Below are 15,291 nucleotides of genomic sequence, written 5' to 3' on the forward strand. Positions count from 1 at the left end.
GGCCATCTAGATGCCGGACAATATGGCTACAGGACATGTCTTGTGTCTATGGTTTGTCAATCAGGTTATATAAATTACAACAGAATGTTTATTTCTTTTCTCCTGTCATATGGAAAAACATTGCTACTGAAATAACCAGTTATCAATGTGTATTGCAATATTCATATATTTGTTTCCTCCAAAAGAAAAGATCTGCATTGACTAGCCACTTAAGGCTGTCACTAATGACCTTAAGGATAACGAATATTTACTGTCTTTTAAATGACAGGGATTTTTCTCTCCTTTTTTTAATGTTATAAATTTCGTATGAAGTGAAAACACAAAAGTATCCTTAAAAAATAGCTAACATTAGGGGTCGGCCCAGTGGCACAGTGGTTAAGTGTGCATGTTCTGCTCCCCGGCAGCCCGGGTTTCAGCAGCCCAGGGTTCGCAGGTTTGGATCCCGGGTGTGGACATGGCACTGCTTGGCAAACCATCCTGTGGCAGGCGTCCCACAGAGAAAGTAGAGGACGATGGGCACGGATGTTAGCTCAGGGCCAGTCTTCCTCAGAAAAAAGAGGAGGATTGGCAGCAGTTAGCTCAGGGCTAATCTTCCTCAAAAAAAAAAAAAAAAGAATAGCTAACATTACTCTGGGCTAAGCACAGTTTAAATATGTTGACTACTGTAAATGTATTAATTTATGTACTCCTCACAACTACCTTAAAAGAAAGCACTTATATTGCTCTCATTTTAAAGTTGAGAAAGAAAAGACACAGGGACTTTTTTTTAACTTTTTCCTAAGTCATGCTACACTATAGTAACAGACAGAATTTGAACCCAGGATCCAGATCGTTCTTAGTGCTGCACAATACTCACATGGAGAAATCACTTCCAAGATTCATTTGCATGCTATCTAAGAGAACTATATCTAGAAAGATTTTGCTACTTGGTTGAAACTTTAGAAATTATCATTATTAACATATAAAAATGTTTGAATAGTGACAATCTCACGTTTAACCTCTTAACAAAATAGTAAAATGCCAATGTAGTTGAGTAATTTATTGAGTACACACTGCGTGTTAGGTTTTTTACTAGAAGTTGCAAATACACAGGTAAGCAAAACAGATCTGGACCTTAATTTAAAAGTTAATTAAATTATCAAAAAATTGAATACACAATTGTGAAATGGGCTAGGTGCTAAGAGCGAAGAAAAGCTGGTGCTGAGACTCTGTAACAAAGAGACCTGATTTATTCTGGGGTGGGAGTAGGAAAATTTGCCCGAGGGGATGAAACTTGAATTGAAATCTAAAGGCTCAATAAGAATGAATAAAGCAGGGGAGGTGGGCAGGATGGAACGGAACAAAGCGAAGGGAATGAAAGAGAGGGAAGGAAAGGCAGGAAGATAGGAAGGAATAAAAGGGAGAGTTGTAGGTGGTAGAGAAAGGCTTTCCAGGCAGAACCAACAGCATGCGCAAAGATTCTGAATTCAGGAATATACCTATTGTATTTGAGAGACTGAAAAATACCAGTATCTTTGTGGAAAGCGCTGTAGAGTGTGGAAAACTTCCAGAAGAGAGAGAGTGGGGCCAGTTAAGGATGTGGGGATTTATGGCAAGAGTAATGGGAAATTACTAAAAAGATTTAGGGAAGCAAGTGATAGGATTAAATGTACATCGTTACTGCATTAAGGATGGACCTTGTAAAACAGACTCTGCCCTCCATTGGGATAGTAGCATAAAGGTCAATTCCATTCCTGATGGAAAACCCAAAATACATCATTAAAATGACTAAAAAAGTATCTTAAATCAAAGTTTGAATACTCATAAATCCTTGAATCCATTTAAATAGTAAATTTGTTCTGGCTTCTGTAAATAGGCATATATATGATCCATAATATGTAATCAAAGTATTATTAAATTATGTTGAAGAATAGATTTTTTAAAAAGGTAAAATTATGACTCCAATACAAATGTATAATGATCACATCAAAGATTTTATTTTTAACTCATTAACTGATGATTAAATCAATAAAATGCTATATAAAAAAATTTTCGGGGGCCGACCTGGTGGCGCAGCGGTTAAGTTCGTGTGTTCTGCTTCTTGGCGGCCCGGGGTTCGCCGGTTCGGATCCCGGGTGCAGACATGGCACCACTTGGCATGCCATGCTGGGGTAGGCGTCCTACATAGAAAGTAGAGGAAGATGGGCACAGATGATAGCTCAGGGCGAGGCTTCCTCAGCAAAAAAGAGGATTGGCAGTAGTTAACTCAGGGCTAATCTTCCTTAAAAAAAACAATTTTTCAAAGAACTGTACTTATATAGGCAAATAAGGAATGCTGAAATAAATTTACCAATAGATGCACAATGGGTCTATCCACAAGCAATAATCAATTCCATTGCACCTCACACAACCAATTTGCATTTCTATGGGTAAGAATCTTTGCATTTTTATTAGTTACTCACAATGTATAGGGCTGTAAATAGTGCAAAGACAATGAAAGAATAAGAAAATCTGGAAGGGTGTGTCAGAGGAACACATTTTTGATCAAAGTCTTTCAGAATTTTCCCTACAATTATATAAATATTATAAATTTTATGGCTTATAAAAAGGCTGCTCTGATACTGGTCTAAAAAATACTGCCCTACCCTGTGGTAATTTGACCTAAAATCGATGCTTTTCTTTCTGGCAAAGCGCAATGGGCTCCTGGAGCGCTTCTCTTTTAATCTTGATGTAGGTCAGCTTCAGAACCTATGAATCCAGACAGATTTCAGTCACATGAGACCCTGATCAGAGAATCCAGCCAAATGACGCAGGACTCCTGACCCATGGAAACTGCGACATGATCAATGTGTTGTTTTAAGCCACTAAGTTTGTGGTAAATTTTTACACAGAACGCAAAACTAATTTAAATACATTCAGTACGATTCCATTTATATACAGTTCAAAACAATGCAAAACTGAACTGTGGTGTTAGATGTTAAGACAGAGCTACCTCTGGGAAGAAAGGAGGGGTAAAAATTGAGTGGGGGCAGGAGGGGGCTTCTGGAATCTGATAACACTGTATTTCTTGATCTGGGCAGGTGTGCTCACTTTGTGAAAATTCATTAAGCTGTCCACTCAGGATTTGTGTACTTTTCTGCATGTATAGTTCAATTAAATATTGACGAAAGAAACAATTTAGCTTTCCTATGAGTTTATATTTCTGATTCCATTGCCCAAAAATACCAGATAATATTAACAGCTATTGAGCCCTTAACGACATACCAGGCATGTTTCCAAGAGCTTCACATGAATCAACAGGTTTTATATTTTAATTTTAGTTTTGGTACCTTTTTTCACATAGAAGTTTCTTAATTTGGTACAGAAAATGTAAAAATACTTGCCCTTTGGGCTATATTTGTATCTTGTTTAAGAATCTTCCCTAGCCTGCAATGTTTTTAGAGTTAAATCAACACAGAATTGATTATACAGCTTTTAGGAACAAACAAAGCATTTCTATATATGATATTTAATATACTCCATTAAAAAAAATAAGTATAAAGTCTTTGGTGTGTATGAAAGGCAGTATCCTGTCCCACGCAGACACCCATCATTAAAGGACATTTCATCGACTATACTGAACCTATTTTTTCCATCTGCTTTTGATAAGTGACTTCACTTATCAGTCCTCACATTTATTATAAGACCAATCTTGGCCACAAGAAGAATGGAATATTTTTACATCTAGACCTAGTAGAAAGATTTCATTTACAATTCTCTAACAAGCCTCAAGTATAAAGTCATGGCCATCTAAGCCAATCATTCTTGCTGTGTGGTTCCTGGTTTTTACTATTCTTAAATAAAAACAAAATCTGACTTACCCTTTAAAAATATTAAGTGATATTGTCCTGAAATTATCTTTAAATAATCACTTGTAGATGCCCAGTACATGTCAGAGAAAACATGAAGTGGTGATTTCTGAGTGGACTCTGATCCTGGACTCTGTAATAACTAATTCTGTATTCATAAATACCTTAAGAATCGATGTCATTCTCAATCACACTGGACAGAAGGAATAGTTCTTATGCATGAATAGTCTTTGTCAACTTTCACTAGTTAAATGTTAATGTTCACTTAAATATAAATTATTCAAGGAATAGTATGATAAAGATGAAGTGTATGGGCATTTCCAAAGATGTTTATTGCGTGAAAATATGAAGGCTATTCCTACTAGAGGATGAAGAGGTGAAAATAAAACCTACAAACATAAAAGGAAGACATTTTTTGTTTTGTTTGTTATATTTTCCACAGAAATATGCTAACAATTTTTATTTTCCCATAAGAGACCACTGTCCACAATCATTGAGTGTCTTTTTGCATGATGACAAATAATGTTCTTTTAAAAGGTTTTTTTTTTTTTGGTGGGGAAAAATTCGCCCTAAGCTAACATCTGTTGCCAATCTTCCTCTTTTTTTTTTTTCTCCCCAAAGCCCCAGTAGCCAGCTGTATATTCTAGTTGTAAGTATCACCAGATTCCCACATGAGCCGCTGCCGCAGGCAATGACCAAACCCAGGCCACCAAAGCAGAGCATGCCGAACTCTAACCATCGGGCAATCGGGGCTGGCTCAAATAATTTTTTAGTAATTGTTATTTTCTCATTATAGTCTTGGTTTAAATGCTTTTTCCAGTTTGACATTCCAAACAATTTTAATTATATTTATTTATGTTTTGAATAAGTAATATATTCTTTTGACTCAAAATTCAAAAGCAACAAGAGTGAATACAAAGAAAAATCACCCTCCTACTTTTGTCTCCAAGACCCCAATTCTCCCCACAGGCAACAAACGAGGTCGTTTTCTTGTGTGTCTTTACAGAAATATTTTATGCACATACAAGCAAATATGTACAAATTAAACACACACATATACAATATATTTCCTGTTACTCAGAAATGATCAGGCTGTTTTTAACACACACAATAAGCTCCTTACGATGAGAGTCTGTGTCTGATTCACATACGTGATCTCCGTAGCATGTTGAGAGATATATATACATATACGATTTCCTCTCTTTCTTTTTTGCTCATGGTGGCATACATACCTACTCTGCACTATACTTTGCTTTTTAGATAACAGCATTTCTTTTTTTTTTTAAAGATTGGCCCTGATCTACATCTGTTGCCAATCTTTTTTTTCTCTTCTTTGCCCCAAAGCCCCCCAGTACATAGTTGTATATTCTAGTTGTAGGTCCCTCTAGTTGTGCCATGTGGGACGCCGCTTCAGCATGGCTTGATGAGCGGTGCGAGGTCTGCACCCAGAACCCGAACTGGCAAAACCCTGGGCGACTGAAGCAGAGCGTGCAAACTTACCCGCTTGGCCGTGGGGCCAGCCCCATAACAGCGTTTCTTGTAGTGAATTCCGTATCAGTACATAAAGCACTTATCTCTTTTCATGATGGTATAATGTTCCATTATATGTAATATTCCATATACATATATAATTTTCTTCAATAAATCTCCTCTAGATGCATATTTAGGTTATTTCCAATTGCTTGTCTTTATAATGTACATGTGACCATCAAAGAATATTTCCTTATCTTTCCGTCATTTATTAATAGCTAAGTTCAGTTGAGCACTTAGTATGATTCTGGAATCATGTGTATACATCATCTCATTCGATTCTCAAGCTGACGCTATGAAGGCAGTGCTTTTTTTATTCCTACTTTGCAGATGAAAAAAACGAGAGATTGACTAATTTGCTTAAAGTGAGAAAATGAGTAAGAGGAAGATTCAGAAGCTGATTGCTGGTGTGTATCCAAAAATCTTATAAAAGAAAATAATTACATAGATAATTGTTGACAACCTGAACGTATGCAATGTGCTGGGGAGATCACACAGATGAAGCAGACACAGTCGCTCATCTTAAAGAGCTTATTGTCTGTCAGTTTTAAAAACAGCCTGATCACTTCTGAGTAACAGTAAGTCAATTAATTATAGTAGATTTCAATAAAGTGATTTGACAGCTCATTAACAAAGATGCTCCGTATACACAGAAATTACCGTTTAAAGTCATATTCTCAATTTCAAGTTCTATGATTTAACTGAAGAGTACTAGATTTATCAAGAAGTAACTACAATTTTAATAAAACTCCAAATCTGCTTCTGATGTAATCACAGTAGGGTATAAACTTAAGAATTAAATTTCAAAGACAATCACTTTTTTAGAGGTGAACTAGGAAACATTTCTAAATCATTAATTACAGCTAGAAATAAATCTTCCAACAGAGGAAAAATTGAAACAAATATTAAGACAACGAATGGCTTGGGAAGAATTCTGCAAATGGCTTGCCTGTTTCTAGGACAGAAGTTAAACTTAATTTGATTATTGGATTTTGAAGAGTTTCATCTTATTCTTTTTCACTGCCAATTTTCTTCAGGGACAAAGATTAGAAGTGTCGAAAATAACATGTAACAGACATTTCTTCCAAATGTTGGGGTTTGTGTAGGGATGGAAAATGTAAATGAAGAAAACTGCTTTCAAATTTCCAGCCCAGTTTGGAATGTCAAGAAAGAAAAAGGAAAAATACAGTGTAGTAAGAAGAGAAAACATAGTTTGTAGAGAGGTACTTACATCCAAAATGTAGTCTTGACAATTAAATTACTCCTCTCACCCTCATTCTGCAGCTCCCCTTGAATTTACTCCTAAGACTTCAATGTTTGGCCATCATATTCTTATCTGATGACTTCTATAATTTACGTACATAAAATCAAAACATTAAAGTAGAATTAGGATACCGGGGAAGTTTCAATTTTTTGAACTGACAATGGAATCAATAGATATTCCTATCAAAATGGAGATTCCTTGACTCTGATCTTGACTTTTTTTTTTGAGGAAGATTAGCCCTGAGCTAACTGCTGCCAATCTTCCTCTTTTTGCTGAGGAAGACTGGCCCTGAGCTAACACCCATGCCCGTCTTTCTCTACTTTATATGTGGGATGCCTACCACAGCGTGGCATGCCAAGTGGTGCCACGTCCGCACCTGGGATCCAAACTGGCGAACCCTGGGCCTACAAAGTGGAACGTGCGCACTTAACCACTGCACCACTGGGTCGGCCCCACAATCTTGACTTTTTTAAACAAAGTACCCAGGAATCTGCATTTTGGTAATTCTCATGCACTCAAGCTTTCGAACCACTGCATTGAGAGCAAGGAGACTACATGGATCACCTACGACTACTCTCTTCCCTCATGCACTTAGATGAGGGAAGTGCAATGATAGAAAGTGATAGAAAGTGCACCAATTTAAGAGGCTGGAGAAGTATGTTCTGTCTTTAGTTCTGCTACTTCCTTGCGGACTGACTTTGTATGAGTCCCTGAGCATTGATGAACCCGAGTCTTCCTATTCTTCTGGGTTATTGTGGGCTTAAGATAACATATATGCTGGCTCTTTATCTTCTGCCATAAAAATGCATGATAGGGGCCAGCCCTGTGGCGTAGTGGTTAAGTTCGGGTGCCGCTTCGGTTGACTGGGGCTCACAGGTTCGGATCCTGGGTGCGGACATAGCACCGCCCATCAAGCCATGCTGTGGTGGCATCCCACATAAAATAGAGGAAGATTGACACAGATGGTAGCTCAGTGACAATCTTCCTCAACCAAAAAAGTGGAAGATTGGCAACAGATATTAGCTCAGGGCCAATCTTCCTCATGCACACTTGCACAAAATGTATGATATTAATAGTTTTATTTCCATAGTCTCAGAATGGGGTAAATAATAATATATTTTAAATATATCCATTTCTATTTCCAACAATAAAAGAAAAGAATTAATACCGAGAAAGGAAACAGATACATGTCAACTATTTGTAAATTTATGGCAGTATTAAATACCATTTTTTTCATGATTATTACAATTGTTAATTTAATAGCTCTCCCTGTGTTACTTTTTCCCATGGAAGCAAAAGACACTTTGCTTCCATTGATTAAAAATGGACAAGTTTCACAGTATAAAACATTGCCTACTTTTTGCTATAATTGAGTTTCCACCAAGCCCCTGGAAATCTTTTCTTGTCGTTGAACTATGTATGCCTTGGGGATTATAGTATCTCTTGGTTTTTATTTTAGAGAAGAAGCATGACTTAGTCTGACATGTGTGACTAATACTATCACAACCCTTGGGAAATTAGATGGTTTTCTGGAGACACCACTAAAGAACACTGACTCAAACTATTCCTGTCTGACAGATGAATTGCTCTATACACCAAGGCTACAAACTGTCAGAATGAACAAATACTCAGATGAGAATTTTGAACTAGTTGCTCAAACTGGTCATATCACTGATGAGTCAGTAGACACATCTGCCTCTCACCATTTTGGTGCCTCAGGAATCTCGTGACAAATGCAGGGACAGGCTTGGATAATGAAGGCACCATCCAGGATCAGGGCTCTGGGATGTATCTGATATCAACGTGACTTGAAAATAGCGATGCTTCAGCCAACAACAAAAGGTTGAGAAGAAAAACAGAAAGGAAAAGTCTAAAAGTATAAAGAAATGAAAGAAAATTATAAAGTCAAAGTGCTGTATATTGCTATAACAGCAGAGAGAGTTGGGGGTGGGGGTGAATGGCCTAGGGGTGAATCATGAGGTCTTCAGAGCCAGGTTGCCTCTTTTAGAATCTAGTTTTTGCATTTCTAGCTGTGTGGCCTTGGGCAAGGGACCTAGCCTCTCTGTGTTTCAGTTTCCTTATCTGTAAAATAGGAATAGTGCTAGGTAGTGCCTGCCACATAGAAGCACTCAAATATGAATTTTATCAATATTGTTAAATGGATCATACAGTTAATATTTAAAGTTACCCATGAATGATATCGATTTGACAAATGATTGTTGATTTAACTAGTGAGAAAATGAACTATTACTTTTAATTTGAAGTCTCAGGCTCTCCTAAGCTTTGTTCTAGAAGTGAGTTTACAACAAGTTTGAAAATAAACATACATTTGATTTTTCAATATACTTAGAATAGGAAGAAAGAGAAGGTATTTTCCCCTTATTAACCTGCTATGTTCTTACTCAGAATTAAATTATGTATATATTTTAATATAATTACTCTCAACCTTATTCTAGGATGGCACAAATAAAAATTAAAGGTATCAAAGACATATTTTAAAATTCTGGATAGGGTGGTTGATTTTATCATTCCATTTAGTTTAGCTTTCTTAAGGCTAAACTCGTAACTCAAAGCCCTCTGGGTGGCTATATGACATTTAAAAAGTAGCTAATTAAATTGATCAATGTGAGATATGTAGACTTGCGATTAACCAGGCAGATTTTTTTTTAAAAAATAAATGAGACTATATTGTGAGACCTACATTGTAATTTTGCAGCTGAAATATTTCATCAAGCTGATGCATTCAGAGAATTCTTAACGGAAGCCTAGGAGAGGATGAGTGTAATCACTCTTGGCTTGATTATAGAGATGTGATGTGCAATTTAGAAGAGAAACAAGGAAAACCAGAGCTTGCTGCCATCTGATCCACATTTTTAGTTTTCTGGCCACAGTTTTGTGAACATTGCAGTAACTCCACTTTCACATGCCTCAGGGTTATTTAACGACTGTGGGCTGAATTCAACAGCATTAAGGGGTGAGACTGACAGGGATTCAAAACACAATCTCTTTGGCATTAAAAGAATATGAAAGGAACATTGGCATTGCACCTACCGCTTCTTTCCAAGGACAAAATCAAAAGATAGTTGGACAACCCACACCACCCACGGTTCCCAGGTGGCTAACAAATCAATGGATCATTATTGGATAGGCTTCCAGAGTTTCATGATATGTGAAACAAATTTTCCATGACTATTTTTCAAGTTTAGAAACATCTAGGAGCTCATTCTTTGACATTTAAAAGAAAACTTTAGTTAAATTATTTTCAAAGGAAGAAAGTAACCTAATGTGAAATGCATGTAAAACCATTTCTTTTGTTTTTGCTCCTGTTGATTTTCTCTTGGTCTTGGAAAAGCAAATGGTTTATTTTGAAATTTAGAGTGACTGAATTCTACTTTACATCTTACACAATTTGGTTAGTATACTTCTAAGTTGAACAGAATTGTGGTTCCATTAATTAATAGGAATTTGTTGCACTTTTTGTTAAAGTTAATATATTTCAATCTGTTTACACAAGTTTTTGGTCATGGTTTGACAAATTTGACAGGTACGATTGTCAAACAGAATTAAGAGAATAAACTTTGATTTATTTTAAAATCACTTAGACATAATTATATGGACAAAGTGGCTGGAATAATCTGCAATGGGTAAATGTATGGCAGTTTAAAAGTTAAAAAGCACAGTGTTAGGCAAAAAAAAATTTACATGGTTATAAAAGTTTTCCTTCCTCTTTAGCTCTAGTCTACATTCTACAATTCAATTGTTTTTTAAATAACAGCTTTATTGCAGCATATATCATATGAGTACTTAATTCCTTTTTATTGCCAAATGATTCCTTTATTGACAAATAATGTTCTCATGCATGGATACACCACATTTTGTTTATCCATTCATCAGTTGATGGATGTTTGGTTGTTTCTACCATTTGGCCATTATGAATAATGCTGCCATAAACATTGTATATAAGTTTTTGTCTGGGCATATGTTTCCATTCTCTTGGCATATACCTAGGAGTGGGTCTTGCTGGATCTTATGGTATCTCTATGTTTAACATTTTGTGGAACCTGTAAAGTATTTTTTAAAGTGGGCACACTATTTTACATTTCTACCAGCAACGTATGAGAGTTCCATTTTTCCATATCCTTGTCAACACTTGTTATTGTTTGTCTTTTTTATTTTAGCCATCCTAGGGGTATGGAGTGGTATTTCATCTTGGGTTTGATTTGCATTTTCCTAATTATTAATAATGTTGAGCATGTTTTTGTGTGCTTATTGACATACGTATATCTTTTTTGGTAAAAATACATTTTCAATTCCTTTGCCAATTTTTTAATTGGTTTGTCTTTTTTTTAATTTATTTTTTTTAGAGCAGTTGTAAATTTACAGGAAAATTGAGGGGAAGGTACAGGGATTTCTCATATATCTCTTGCCCCAACACAAGCATCACTTCTCCCATTATCAACATCCCCCAGCAGAGCGGTCCACTTGTTAAAATTGATGAGCCTTCATTGACACATCATAATCACCCAAAGTTCATAATTTACATTAGGGTTCACTCTTGGTATTATATATTCTATGGATTTGGACAAATGTGTAATGACATGTGTCCATCAGTATGGTTTCATACAGAGTATTTTCACTGCCCTTAAATCCTTTGTGCTCCACCTACGTCTCCCTCCTCACCACGCTAGCGATCACTGATCTTTTTACTGTCTCCATAGTTTTTGCCTTTTCCACTACGTCGTATAGGTGGAATCACACAGTATGTAGCATTTTCAGATTGACTTCTTCACTTAGTAATATGTATTTAGGGTTCTCTCATATCTTTTCACGGCTTGATAGCTTACTTCTTTTTAGCACTAAATAATATTCCATTGTGTGAATGTATCACAGTTTATTTATCCATTCACCTACTGAAGGACATCTTAGTTGCTTCCAAGTTTTGGCAGTTATGAGTAAAGCTGCTATACACATCCATGTGCAAGTGTTTGTGTGGGCATAAGTTTTCAGTTATATGTCTTTTTATTTTTGAGTTTTGTGTTCTTTATGTATTCTAGATACAAGTTCTTTATCAGATATACGATTTGCAGTTATTGTCTCTAATTCCATGGGTGTCTTTTTGCTTTCTTGATAGTATCTTTTAAAAAGCTTTTGAACTTGATGAACTCCAATTTATTTGTGTTTTCTTTTGTCTTTTGTGCTTTTGGTGTTATATCTAAGAAACTGTTGTCTAACCCAAGGTCACAAAAATTTACTCCAATGTTTTCTTCTAAGAGTTTCACAGCTTTAGCTCTTACATTTAGATCTATGATCCATTTTGAGCTAATTTTTATATGTAGTTGAGGTAAGGGTCCAACTCCTTTCTTTTGCATGTGGATAGCCAGTTATCCCAGGACAATTTGTTAAAAAGACTCTTCTTCCCACATTCAATTACCTTGGCAGCCTTGTAAAAAAATAATTGAAAATAACTGAAGATTTTAATTCAGGATGCTCAATTCTATTCCATTGATCTATACGTCTAGACTTATGACAATGTCACGCTGTCTTGACTCTGTTGCTTTGTATTAAATTTTGAAATCTGAAAGTATGAATCCTCTAACTTTGTTTCCTTTTCAATATTTTTTGTTTTTTCTGGACCCTTACATTTATGTCCAGGTATATTTTAGGATCAGTTTTTAAATTTCTGGAAAAGTGCACCAGTGATTTTGATAGGGATTGCACTGACTCTATAGATCAGTTTGGGAAGTACTGTCATCTTAACAATATTAAATCTTCTCTTCTGTGATCATGGGACGTCTTTTCATTTATGTAGATCTTCTTTTAATTTCTTTCAATAATGTTTTATAGTTTTCAGTGTTTAATTCTTGCACTTCTTTTGTTAAATTAATTCCTAAGTATTTTATTCTTTGTTGCTATTATAAACGGAATTGTTTCCTTAATTTCATTTTTGTATTGTTCATTGCCGGTATATAGAAATCAATAGATTTTTATGTATTAATCTTTTATTCTACAAGCTTGCTGAACTCATTTATTAGTTCTATGGTTTTTTAGTAGATAAGATTTTCTATATAAAGTTAATGTCATCTGCAAGTAGACATAGTTTTGCTTCTTCCTTTCCAATCTGGATAGCTTTGATTGAGATTTATCTGCTAATTGACCTCCAATACAATGCTGAATAGAAGAAGTGGGAGCAGACGTCTTGTCTTGTTCTAAAACTTAGGATGAATGGATTCAGTCTTTTACTATACAGTGCGATTTTAGCTGAGTTTTTCCATAGATGCCCTTTATAAGGTTGAGGACATTCCCCTCTATTCCTAGTTTGTTATGAAAGGTTGTTGGATTTTGTCAAATGTTTTCTCTGCATCTCTTGAGGTGATCATGTGGTCTTTGTCCTTTATTCTATTATTATGTGTATTGCATTGACTGAGTTTTGTATATTAACAAAATTTGCATTCCTGGGATAAATCTCACTCAGTCATGGTGTTAATTCTTTTTATATCCTACTGGGCTTGGTTTGTTCATATTTTGTTGAGTATTTTTACATCTATATCCATAAGGGATATTTGTGTATAGCTTTCTTTTTTTGTGACGTCGTTTTCTAGCTTTGATATCAGGGTAATACTGGCTTCATAGAATGTGATGTGAAGTGTTTTTTCTTCTTCTTTTTTTTCTGAGGGGGTGGGAGAGCTTGTGAAAGGTTGGTGTTAATTTTTCTTTAAATACTTTGTAGAATTTACCTGGGAAGCCATCTGGTCCTAGGTTTTTCTTTGTGGAAAATTTTTTCATTACTATTTGAATCTCTCACTATATAAGCCTAGTTAAGAGACTAGAATAAATTTTTAATCTTTAAATTTCAAGGGCAATATTACATTGGAAATGAAGAATATGTGATAGTATAGAGAAATACCATATTTAAAATTAATAAGATAAAATGAAGATTTGTTATTTTTGGCTGACTGGCATCCAACCCCTTTTCTATTTAAGGGAAATCGAATAGATGGGAGGCAGAATCTCACATCCCAGCACTGAAGTCTTAGACTACAGACTTGAGCTTTGTCAGTTGAATTCTCCTGCCTGGGACTGAATCTGGAGGTAATAAGGCAAAGACACAGACACTCTGATATGTCTACTTTGGGAGTGGTGAGATATGGAAATAGTGATGAGAGAGGGTGCAAGATGTCTCTAGACACTTGGGGTAATGAGGAAAGTTGGGTAAGTACACAGAAATGTGACTGGGAATGGCTCACTTTGTCTATTTCACAGTTTTGAGTTTTGGTCCAAATTACTCCTGTTATAAGCTTTATAAACTTTTCATGAAACATAACAAGAATAAGAGTTCAAATCTTCCAGTTTGTAAAGGAGTTTGAGTTATTCAATATCTCATAAGAACTTTGCAGACACAGGAATTTAGCAAATAGGTATCATAATTTGGAATAAAGTATCAACCATGAGATGCTACTTTTTATAAATCTTATCTTCTCTTATGGCAATTGTCAGGCTAATTCCTTATATCTTATTCAACTTACCCAGTCCCATGATTCTTTCTAACACTCTCTTTGATTTATCTGATCAATAACAAAATTCTAGACCAAAGTCTAATTTTCGGTTCAAACAAATGAGTCTTTATGGAACTTGTAGCCATTGTAGAGACACCATCATTAACAATAGAATCCCCAACACCAAATAATTTGTTATCTTGTAGGTAGAGAAATGCACAATTATAAATATAACGTTATACAGAAAATTGCCACTTGTATAAATTAAGTATGGATGCATAGTGGAAAAGAACAGATTTATAACTATTGGGACTTAGAAATAAACCTTAGAAAAGGTATTATTTGAGCAGACCTTGATGGATAGTAAGGTTTTTCTAAATTAGATTTGAGGAGAGTGGCAAACTTGATGAAGTTACCTGCATAATCAAAGAAAGGAGGCTGTGAGTATGGCCAAAGATTTGGGTTGATTTAAGTTTATGACACATGAGCAACAATAAAAATAATTTTTACTGAGTTCTATAATATGTACAGGCACATTTCTATAAACATATATTAGCTAATTAGCTGATTTAATCTTCACAAATCTGTGAGGTAGGTACTATCGTTATCTTCATTCATCCTTCCATTTTATATATTTAAAAAGAAAGATACGCAAATAAGTTGTGATTTATTTTGGTAGACAGACTCTTAGATGATCTCTTGTTATCCTTACCACTTGTTATGAGTGTCGTAGGGCCTGTGACTTGCTTTTTATCAATAGACTTTGGCAAAGATGATAAGATATCACTTCTGTGATTATGTTTCTTAAGATTATAACTTTCCTCTTCCTAGCAGATTCTATTAGTTGTTTCTTATACTGGCTCTGATGAAGCAAGCTGCCATAGGGAGAAGTCCATGTGGCAAGGAACTGAGGGTGGCCTGCAGCTAACAACTATCAAGAAATTGATGTCCTCAGTCCAATAACCTGTAAAGAATTGTACCCTACTGACAACCGTGTGAACTTGGAAGAGCATCCTTCCCCAGTCTAGCCTATATGAGACCCTAGGCCTGGTTGAGACCTTGAGCTTCAGCCTAGTAAAACACCCTGAAGCAGAGAACCAGTTAAATCATATCCAGATTTCTGACCCAGAGAAACTGTGAGATAATAAATATGTGGTGTTTTAAGCTGCTAATTTTG

The 15,291-nt window shown here is 35.5% G+C and overlaps 1 long non-coding RNA gene across 2 annotated transcripts in view; it reads left to right on the plus strand.

Moving 5' to 3' along the window:
* The window catches only part of LOC139044961 (uncharacterized), a 29,423-nt gene extending 14,146 nt beyond the window's left edge, over positions 1-15,277 (plus strand). The window contains exons 2-3 of one of the 2 annotated variants that reach the window (XR_011502446.1): positions 13,603-13,710; positions 14,946-15,277. This is a non-coding gene — a long non-coding RNA (uncharacterized lncRNA). The remainder of the gene's footprint in view (positions 1-13,602; positions 13,711-14,945) is intronic. The other variant, XR_011502447.1, reaches the window with a different exon arrangement.
* The last annotated feature ends 14 nt before the right edge of the window (positions 15,278-15,291 follow it).

The sequence above is a fragment of the Equus asinus genome, chromosome 3 (assembly GCF_041296235.1).
Source record: "Equus asinus isolate D_3611 breed Donkey chromosome 3, EquAss-T2T_v2, whole genome shotgun sequence".
Lineage (NCBI taxonomy): Eukaryota > Metazoa > Chordata > Mammalia > Perissodactyla > Equidae > Equus > Equus asinus.